Source organism: Schistocerca cancellata, chromosome 11 (genome assembly GCF_023864275.1).
Source record: "Schistocerca cancellata isolate TAMUIC-IGC-003103 chromosome 11, iqSchCanc2.1, whole genome shotgun sequence".
Classification (NCBI taxonomy): domain Eukaryota; kingdom Metazoa; phylum Arthropoda; class Insecta; order Orthoptera; family Acrididae; genus Schistocerca; species Schistocerca cancellata.
The window spans coordinates 174,697,343-174,709,631 of NC_064636.1; positions in this window are offsets into that span (position 1 = coordinate 174,697,343).

Consider the following 12,289-nt stretch of genomic DNA (forward strand, 5'->3'; position numbering starts at 1 on the left):
ATGACATACCCTTCTAAATCGAGTAACGTTTCTATGGAAACGACAGGATTTTCTATTGGGATCCGACTCTATATTTTCCGATGCACTATTATTTATTTTCTGCATCCCTCACTCCCTCACATTTACGAATTAACACTGAAATTCCGTCGCTATGAAATGCTATGGGTTCCATGACATCTCCTTCTAAATAGAGTAACGTTTCTATGGAAAAGACAGGATTTTCTATTGGGATACGAGTATCTCCCTTCCGATGCACTAATCCTTCTCTTGCTGCATCTCTCGCTTCCTCACAATGACGAATTAACACAAAAATTGCGTCGCTATGAAATGCTATGGGTTCCATGACATCTCCTTCTAAATCGAGTAACGTTTCTATGGAAGCGACAGGATTTTCTATTGGGATACGAGTATCTCTTTTCCGATGCACTATTCCTTCTTTGCTGCATCCCTCGCTCTCTCACATCGACGAATTAACACAAAAATTGCGTCGCTATGAAATGCTATGTGTTCCATGACTTCTCCTTCTAAATTGAGTAACGTTTCTTTGGAAACGACAGGATTTTCTATTGGGATACGACTCTCTACTTTCCGATGCATTATTCCTTCTTAGCAGCATCCCTCGCTCCCTCACATTTATGTATTAACACAGAAATTGTGTCGCTACGAAATGCTATGGGTTCCATGACATCTCCTTCTAAATCGAGTAACGTTTCTATGTAAACAACATGATTTTCTATTGGGATAGGACTCACTACTTTCCAATGCTCAATTCCGTCTTTGCTGCATCCCTCTCTCCCTCACATAGACGAATTAACAAAAAAATTGCGTCGCTATGGAATGCTATGGATTCCATGACATCTCCTTCTAAATCGAGTAACGTTTCTATGTAAACGACACGATATTCTATTGGGATACGAGTATCTCCTTTCTGATGCCCTAATCGTTCTTTGCTGCATCCCTTGCTCCCTCACATTTACGAATTAACTCAGAACTTGCGTCGCTATGAAATGCTATGGGTTCCATGACATCTCCTTCTAAATCGAGTAACGTTTCTATGGAAACGACAGATTTTCTATTGGGACACAACTCTCTACTTTCCGATTCACTATTCCTTCTTTGCTGCATCCCTCGCTCCCTCACATTTACGAATTAAGACAGAAATTGCGTCGCTCTGAAAAGCTATGTGTTCCATGACATCTCCTTCTAAATCGAGTAACGTTTCTATGGAAACGACAGGATTTTTTATTGGGATACGAGTATCTCCCTTCCGATGCACTATTCCTTCTTTGCTGCATCCCTCGCTCCCTCACATTGACGATTTAACACAAAAATTGCGTCGCTATGAAATGCTATGTGTTCCATGACTTCTCCTTCTAATTTGAGTAACGTTTCTATGGAAACGACAGGATTTTCAATTGGGATAGGACTCTCTACTTTCCGATGCTATATTCCTTCTTTGATTCATCCCTCGCTCCTGCACATCGACGACTTAACACAAAAATTGCGTTGGTATGAAATGCTATGGATCCCATGGCATCTCCTTCTAAATCGAGTATCGTTTCTATGGAAACGACAGGATTTTCTATTGGGATACGAGTATCTCCTTTCCGAAGCACTATTCCTTTTTGCTGCATCCCTCGCTATCTCACATTTACGAATTAACACAGGAATTTCGTTGCCATGATGTGCTATGGATTCCATGACATCATCTGCTGATTCGAGCAACGTTTCTATGGAAACGACAGGAATTTCTATTGGGATACGAGTATCTCCTTACCGATGAACTATTCGTTCTTTGCTGCATCCCTCGCTACCCTCACATTGACGAATTAACACAAACATTGCGACGCTATGGAATGCTATGGATTCCATGACATCTATTTCAAAATCGAGTATCGTTCCAAAGGAAACGACAGGGTATTCTATTAGGATACGAGTCTCTCCTTTCCGATGCACTATTCGTTCTTTGCAGAATCCCTCGCTCCCTCACATTTACAAATTAACCCGGAAATTCCGTCGCTATGAAATGCTATGGGTTCAATGACATACCCTTCTAAATCGAGTAACGTTTCTATGGAAACGACAGGATTTTCTATTGGGATACGACTCAATATTTTCAGATGCACTATCATTTCTTTTCTGCATCCCTCGCTCCCTCACATTTACGAATTAACACTGAAATTGCGTCGCTATGAATTGCTATGGGTTCCATGACATCTCCTTCTAAATAGAGTAACGTTTCTATGGAAACGACAGGATTTTCTATTGGGATACGAGTATCTCCTTTCCGTTGCACTATTCCTTCTTTGCTGCATCCCTCGGTCCCTCACATTGACGAATTAACACAAAAATTGCGTCGCTATGAAATGCTATGTGTTCCATGACATCTCCTTCTAAATCGAGTAACGTTTTTATGGAAACGGCATGATTTTCTATTGGGATACGACTACCTACCTTCCGATGCACTATTCCTTCTTTGCTGCATCCCTCGCTCCCTCACAATGACGAATTAACACAGAAATTGCGTCGTTATGAAATGCTATGAGTTCCATGACACATCTTTCTAAATCGAGTAATGTATCTATGGAAACGACAGGATTTTCTGTTGGGATACGACTATCTACTTTCCGATGCACTATTCCTTCTTTGCTGCATCCCTCGCTCCATCACATTTACGAATTAACACGGAAATTGCGTCGCTACGAAATGCTATGGGTTCCATGACATCTCCTTCTAAATCGAGCAACGTTTCTATGTAAACGACAGGATTTTCTATTGGGATAGGACTCTCTACTTTCTGATGCTCTATCCCTTCTTTGCTGCATCCCTCGCTCCCTCACATTAACGAATTTACACAAAATATGCGTCGCTATGGAATGCTATGGATTCCGTGACATCTCCTTCTAAATCGAGTAACGTTTCTCTGGAAACGACAGGATTTTCTATTGGGATACGACTCTCTACTTTCCGATGCACTATTCCTTCTTTGCTGCATCCCTCGCTCCCTCACATTTACGAATTAACACTGAAATTGCGTCGCTATGAATTGCTATGGGTTCCATGACACCTCCTTCTAAATAGAGTAACGTTTCTATGGAAACGACAGGATTTTCTATTGGGATACGAGTATCTCCTTTCCGTTGCACTACTCCTTCTTTGCTGCATCCCTCGGTCCCTCACATTGACGAATTAACACAAAAATTGCGTCGCTATGAAATGCTATGTGTTCCATGACATCTCCTTCTAAACCGAGTAACATTTCTATGGAAACGACAGGATATTCTATTGGGATATGGGTATTTCCTTTCTGATGCCCTAATCGTTCTTTGCTGCATCCCTTGCTCCCTCACATTTACGAATTAACTCAGAAATTGCGTCGCTATGAAATGCTATGTGTTCCATGACATCTCCTCCTAAATCGAGTAACGTTTCTCTGGAAACGACAGGATTTTCTATTGGGATACCAGTATCTCCCTTCCGATGCACTAATCCTTCTCATGCTGCATCTCTCGCTCCCTCACATTGACGAATTAACACAAAAATTGCGTCGCTATGAAATGCTATAGGTTCCATGACATCTCCTTCTAAATCGAGTAACGTTTCTATGGAAGCGTCAGGATTTTCTATTGGGATACGAGTATCTCTTTTCCGATGCACTATTCCTTCTTTGCTGCATCCCTCGCTCTCTCACATCGACGAATTAACACAAAAATTGCGTCGCTATGAAATGCTATGTGTTCCATGACTTCTCCTTCTAAATTGAGTTAAGTTTCTATGGAAACGACAGGATTTTCTATTGGGATAGGAATGTCTCCTTTCCGATGCAATATTCTTTCTTTCCTGCATCCCTCGCTCCCTCACATGTACGAATTAACACAAAAATTGCGTCGCTATGAAATGCTATGGGTTCCATGACATCTCCTTCTAAATCGAGTAAAGTTTCTATGGAGACGACAGGATTTCCTATTGGGATACGACTCTCTACTTTCCGATGCACTATTCCTTCTTTGCTGCATCCATCGCTCCATCACATTTACGAATTAACACAGAAATTGGGTCGCTACGAAATGCTATGGGTTCCATGACATCTCCTTCTAAATCGAGCAACGTTTCTATGTAAATGACAGGATTTTCTATTGGGTTAGGACTCTCTACTTTCCGATGCTCTATTCCTTCTTTGCTGCATTCCTCGCTCCCTCCTCTTAACGAATTTACACAAAAATTGCATCGCTATGGAAGGCTATGGATTCCATGACATCTCCTAAATCGAGTAACGTTTCTATGGAAACGACAGGATATTCTATTGGGATATGAGTATCTCCTTTCTGATGCCCTAATCGTTCTTTGCTGCATCCCTTGCTCCCTCACATTTACGAATTAACACAGAAATTGCGTCGCTATGGAATGCTATGTGTTCCATGACATCTCCTTCTAAATCGAGTAACGTTTCTCTGGAAACGACAGGATTTTCTATTGGGATACGACTCTCTACTTTCCGATGCACTATTCCTTCTTTGCTGCATCCCTCGCTCCCTCATATTTATGAATTAACACAAAAATTGCGTCGCTATGAAATGCTATGTGTTCCATGACTTCTCCTTCTAAATTGAGTAACGTTTCTATGGAAACGACAGGATTTTCTATTGGCATACGAGTATCTCCTTTCCGATGCAGTATTCTTTCTTTGCTGCATCCCTCGCTCTCTCACATTTACGAATTAACACAAAAATTGCGTCGCAACGAAATGCTTTGGGTTCCATGACATCTCCTTCAAAATCGAGTAACGTTTCTATGGAAACGACAGGATTTCCTATTGGGATACGCCTCTCTACTTTCCGGTGCACTATACCTTCTTTGCTGCATCCCTCTCTCCCTCACATAGACGAATTAACACAAAAATTGCGTCGCTATGGAATGCTATGGATTCCATGACATCTCCTTCTAAATCGAGTAACATTTCTATGGAAACGACAGATTTTTCTATTGGGACACAACTCTCTACTTTCCGATTCACTATTCCTTGTTTGCTGCATCACTCGCTCCCTCACATTTACGAATTAAGACAGAAATTGCGTCGCTCTGAAATGCTATGTGTTCCATGACATCTCCTTCTAAATCGAGTAACGTTTCTATGGAAACGACAGGATTTTTTATTGGGATACGAGTATCTCCCTTCCGATGCACTATTCCATCTTTGCTGCATCCCTCGCTCCCGCACATTGACGAAATAACACAAAAATTGCGTCTCTATGAAATGCTATTTGTTCCATGTTATCTCCTTCTAAATCGAGTAAAGTTTCTATGGAATCGACAGGATTTTCTATTGGGATACGAGTATCTCTTTTCCGATGCGCTATTCCTTCTTTGCTGCATCCCTCGCTCTCTCACATCGACGAATTAACACAAAAATTGCGTCGCTATGAGATGCTATGTGTTCCATGACTTCTCCTTCTAAATTGAGTAACGTTTCTATGGAAACGACAGGACTCTCTATTGGGATAGGAGTGTCTCCTTTCCGATGCAATATTCTTTCTTTCCTGCATCCCTCGCTCCCTCAAATTTACGAATTAACACAAAAATTGCATCGCTATGAAATGCTATGGGTTCCATGACATCTCCTTCTAAATCGAGTAAAGTTTCTGTGGAAACGACAGGATTTCCAATTGGGATACGTCTCTCTACTTTCCGATGCACTATTCCTTCTTTGCTGCATCCCTCGCTCCATCACATTTACGAATTAACACAGAAACTGCGTCGCTACGAAATGCTATGGGTTCCATGACATCTCCTTCTAAATCGAGCAACGTTCCTATGTAAACGACAGGATTTTCTATTGGGATAGGACTCTCTACTTTCCGATGCTCTATTCCTTCTTTGCTGCATCCCTCGCTCCCTCACATTAACGAATTTACACAAAAATTGCGTCGCTATGGAAGGCTATGGATTCCATGACATCTCCTAAATCGAGCAACGTTTCTATGGAAACGACAGGATATTCTATTGGGATATGAGTATCTCCTTTCTGATGCCCTAATCGTTCTTTGCTGCATCCCATGCTCCCTCACATTTACGAATTAACACAGATATTGCGTCGCTATGGAATGCTATGTGTTCCATGACATCTCCTTCTAAATCGAGTAACGTTTCTCTGGAAACGACAGGATTTTCTATTGGGATACGACTCTCTACTTTCCGAAGCACTATTCCTTCTTTGCTGCATCCCTCTCTCCCTCACATAGACGAATTAACACAAAAATTACGTCGCTATGGAATGCTATGGATTCCATGACATCTCCATCTAAATCGAGTAACGTTTCTATGTAAACGACACTATATTCTATTTGGATACGAGTATCTCCCTTCCGATGCACTATTCCTTCTTTGCTGCATCCCTCGCTCAATCACATTGACGAAATAACAAAAAAAATTGCGTCGCTATGAATTGCTATTTGTTCCATGTTATCTCCTTCTAAATCGAGTAACGTTTCTAAGGAAACGACAGGATATTCTATTAGGATACGAGTCTCTCCTTTCCGATGCACTATTCGTTCTTTGCAGCATCCCTCGCTCCCTCACATTTACAAATTAACCCGGAAATTCCGTCGCTATGAAATGCTATGGGTTCAATGACATACCCTTCTAAATCGAGTAACGTTTCTATGGAAACGACAAAATTTTCTATTGGGATACGACTCTATATTTTCCGATGCACTATTATTTATTTTCTGCATCCCTCACTCCCTCACATTTACGAATTAACACTGAAATTGCGTCGCTATGAAATGCTATGTGTTCCATGACATCTCCTACTAAATCGAGTAACGTTTCTCTGGAAACGACAGGATATTCTATTGGGATAGGACTCTCTACTTTCCAATGCTCTAATCCTTCTTTGCTGCATCCCTCTCTCCCTCACATAGACGAATTAACACAAAAATTGCGTCGCAATGGAAAGCTATGGATTCCATGACATCTCCTTCTACATCGAGTAACGTTTCTATGTAAACGACACGATATTCTATTGGGATACGAGTATCTCCTTTCTGATGCCCTAATCGTTCTTTGCTGCATCCCTTGCTCCCTCACATTTACGAATTAACTCAGAATTTGCGTCGCTGTGAAATGCTATGGGTTCCATGATATCTCCTTCTAAATCGAGTAACGTTTCTATGGAAACGACAGATTTTCTATTGGGACACAACTCTCTACTTTCCGATTCACTATTCCTTCTTTGCTGCATCCCTCGCTCCCTCACATTTACGAATTAAGACAGAAATTGCGTCGCTCTGAAATGCTATGTGTTCCATGACATCTCCTTCTCAATCGAGTAACGTTTCTATGGAAACGACAGGATTTTTTATTGGGATACGAGTATCTCCCTTCCGATGCACTATTCCTTCTTTGCTGCATCCCTCGCTCCCTCACATTGACGAAATAACACAAAAATTGCGTCGCTATGAAATGCTTTTTGTTCCATGTTATCTCCTTCTAAATCGAGTAACGTTTCTATGGAAGCGACATGATTTTCTATTAGGATACGAGTAACTCTTTTCCGATGCACTATTCCTTCTTTGCTGCATCCCTCGCTCAGTCACATTGACGAATTAACACAAAAATTGCGTCGCTATGAAATGCTATGTGTTCCATGACTTCTCCTTCTAAATTGAGTAACGTTTCTATGGAAACGACAGGATTTTCTATTGGGATAGGACTCTCTACTTTCCGATGCTATTTTCCTTCTTTGATTCATCCCTCGCTCCCGCACATCGACGACTTAACACAAAAATTGCGTTGGTATGAAATGCTATGGATCCCATGGCATCTCCTTCTAAATCGAGTATCGTTTCTATGGAAACGACATGATTTTCTATTGGGATACGAGTATCTCCTTACCGATGCACTATTCGTTCTTTGCTGCATCCCTCGCTCCCTCACATTTACAAATTAACCCGGATATTCCGTCGCTATGAAATGCTATGGGTTCAATGACATACCCTTCTAAATCGAGTAACGTTTCTATGGAAACGACACGATTTTCTATTGGGATACGACACTATATTTTCCGATGCACTATTATTTCTTTTCTGCATCCCTCGCTCCCTCACATTTACGAATTAACACTGAAATTGCGTCGCTATGAATTGCTATGGGTTCCATGGCATCTCCTTCTAAATAGAGTAACGTTTCTATGGAAACGACAGGATTTTCTATTGGGATACGAGTATCTCCTTTCCGTTGCACTATTCCTTCTTTGCTGCATCCCTCGGTCCCTCACATTGACGAATTAACACACGAATTGCGTCGCTATGAAATGCTATGTGTTCCATGACATCTCCTTCTATATCGAGTAACGTTTTTATGGAAACGGCATGATTTTCTATTGGGATACGACTACCTACCTTCCGATGCACTATTCCTTCTTTGCTGCATCCCTCGCTCCCTCACATTGACGAATTAACACAGAAATTGCGTCGCTATGAAATGCTATGAGTTCCATGACACATCTTTCTAAATCGAGTAATGTATCTATGGAAACGACAGGATGTTCTATTGGGATACGACTCTCTACTTTCCGATGCACTATTCCTTCTTTGCTGCATCTCTCGCTCCATCACATTTACGAATTAACACGGAAATTGCGTCGCTACGAAATGCTATGGGTTCCATGACATCTCCTTCTAAATCGAGCAACGTTTCTATGTAAACGACAGGATTTTCTATTGGGATAGGACTCTCTACTTTCCGATGCTCTATTCCTTCTTTGCTGCATCCCTGGCTCCCTCACATTAACGAATTTACACAAAAAATGCGTCGCTATGGAATGCTATGGATTCCATGACATCTCCTTCTAAATCGAGTAACGTTTCGCTGGAAACGACAGGATTTTCTATTGGGATACGACTCTCTACTTTCCGATGCACTATTCCTTCTTTGCTGCATCCCTCGCTCCCTCACATTTACGAATTAACAGTGAAATTGCGTCGCTATGAATTGCTATGGGTTCCATGACACCTCCTTCTAAATAGAGTAACGTTTCTATGGAAACGACAGAATTTTCTATTGGGATACGAGTATCTCCTTTCCGTTGCACTACTCCTTCTTTGCTGCATCCCTCGGTCCCTCACATTGACGAATTAACACAAAAATTGCGTCGCTATGAAATGCTATGTGTTCCATGACATCTCCTTCAAAACCGAGTAACATTTCTATGGAAACGACAGGATATTCTATTCGGATATGGGTATTTCCTTTCTGATGCCCTAATCGTTCTTTGCTGCATCCCTTGCTCTCTCACATTTACGAATTAACTCAGAAATTGCGTCGCTATGAAATGCTATGTGTTCCATGACATCTCCTCCTAAATCGAGTAACGTTTCTCTGGAAACGACAGGATTTTCTATTGGGATACCAGTATCTCCCTTCCGATGCACTAATCCTTTCTATTGCTGCATCTCTCGCTCCCTCACATTGACGAATTAACACAAAAATTGCGTCGCTATGAAATGCTATAGGTTCCATGACATCTCCTTCTAAATCGAGTAACGTTTCTATGGAAGCGACAGGATTTTCTATTGGGATACGAGTATCTCTTTTCCGATGCACTATTCCTTCTTTGCTGCATCCCTCGCTCTCTCACATCGACGAATTAACACAAAAATTGCGTCGCTATGAAATGCTATGTGTTCCATGACTTCTCCTTCTAAATTGAGTAACGTTTCTATGGAAACGACAGGATTTCCTATTGGGATACGACTCTCTACTTTCCGATGCACTATTCCTTCTTTGCTGCATCCCTCGCTACATCACATCTACGAGTTAACACAGAAATTGCGTCGCTACGAAATGCTATGGGTTCCATGACATCTCCTTCTAAATCGAGCAACGTTTCTATGTAAATGACAGGATTTTCTATTGGGATAGGACTCTCTACTTTCCGATGCTCTATTCCTTCTTTGCTGCATCCCTCCCTCCCTCACATTAACGAATTTACACAAAAATTGCGTCGCTATGGAAGGCTATGGATTCCATGACATCTCCTAAATCGAGTAACGTTTCTATGGAAACGACAGGATATTCTATTGGGATATGAGTATCTCCTTTCTGATGCCCTAATCGTTCTTTGCTGCATCCCTTGCTCCCTCACATTTACGAATTAACACAGAAATTGCGTCGCTATGGAATGCTATGTGTTCCATGACATCTCCTTCTAAATCGAGTAACGTTTCTCTGGAAACGACAGGATTTTCTATTGGGATACGACTCTCTACTTTCCGATGCACTATTCCTTCTTTGCTGCATCCCTCGCTCCCTCATATTTATGAATTAACACAGAAATTGTGTCGCTACGAAATCCTATGGGTTCCATGATATCTCCTTCTAAATCGAGTATCGTTTCTATGTAAACGACAGGATTTGCTATTGGGATAGGACTCTCTACTTTCCAATGCTCTATTCCTTCTTTGCTGCATCCCTCGATACCTCACATTGACGAATTAACACAAAAATTGCGTCGCTATGAAATGCTATGTGTTCCATGACTTCTCCTTCTAAATTGAGTAACGTTTCTATGGAAACGACAGGATTTTCTATTGGCATACGAGTATCTCCTTTCCGATGCAGTATCCTTTCTTTGCTGCTTCCCTCGCTCTCTCACATTTACGAATTAACACAAAAATTGCGTCGCAACGAAGTGCTTTGGGTTCCATGACATCTCCTTCAAAATCGAGTATCGTTTCTATGGAAACGACAGGATTTCCTATTGGGATACGCCTCTCTACTTTCCGGTGCACTATACCTTCTTTGCTGCATCCCTCTCTCCCTCACATAGACGAATTAACACAAAAATTCCGTCGATATGGAATGCTATGGATTCCATGACATCTCCTTCTAAATCAAGTAACGTTTCTATGTAAACGACACGATATTCTATTGGGATACGTGTATCTCCTTTCCGATGCCCTTTTCGTTTTTTGCTGCATCCCTTGCTCCCTCACATTTACGAATTAACACAGAAATTGCGTCGCTATGAAATGCTATGGGTTCCATGACATCTCCTTCTAAATCGAGTAACGTTTCTATGGAAACGACAGGATTTTTTATTGGGATACGAGTATCTCCCTTCCGATGCACTATTCCTTCTTTCCTGCATGCCTCGCTCAATCACATTGACGAAATAACAAAAAAAATTGCGTCGCTATGAAATGCTATTTGTTCCATGTTATCTCCTTTTTAATCGAGTAACGTTTCTATGGAAGCGACAGGATTTTCTATTAGGATACGAGTAACTCTTTTCCGATGCACTATTCCTTCTTTGCTTCATCCCTCGATCCCTCACATTGACGAATTAACACAAAAATTGCGTCGCTATGAAATGCAATGTGTTCCATGACTTCTCCTTCTAAATTGAGTAACGTTTCTATGGAAACGAAAGGACTTTCTATTGGGATAGGAGTGTCTCTTTTCCGATGCAATATTCTTTCTTTCCTGCATCCCTCGCTCCCTCACATTTACGAATTAACACTAAAATTGCGTCGCTATTAAAAGCTATGGGTTCCATGACATCTCCTTCTAAATCGAGTAATGTTTCTATGGAAACGACAGGATTTCCTATTGGGATATGGCTCTCTACTTTCCGATGCACTATTCCTTCTTTGCTGCATCCCTCGCTCCATCACATTTACGAATTAACACAGAAATTGCGTCGGTACGAAATGCTATGGGTTCCAAGACATCTCCTTGTAAATCGAGCAACGTTTCTATGTAAACGACAGGATTTTCTATTGGGATACGACTCTCTACTTTCCGATGCACTATTCCTTCATATCTGCATACCTCGCACCCTCACATTTATGAATTAACACAGAAATTGCGTCGCTATGAAATGCTATTTGTTCCATGTTATCTCCTTCTAAATCGAGTAACGTTTCTATGGAAGCGACAGGATTTTCTAATAGAATACGAGTAACTCTTTTCCGATGCACTATTCCTTCTTTGCTGCATCCCTCGCTCCCTCACATTGACGAATTAACACAAAAATTGCGTCGCTATGAAATGCTATGTGTTCCATGACTTCTCCTTCTAAATTGAGTAACGTTTCTATGGAAACGACAGGATTTTCTATCGGCATACGAGTATCTCCTTTCCGATGCAGTATTCTTTCTTTGCTGCATCCCTCGCTCCCTCACATTTACGAATTAACACAAAAATTGCGTCGCAACGAAATGCTTTGGGTTCCATGACATCTCCTTCAAAATCGAGTAACGTTTCTATGGAAACGACAGAATTTCCT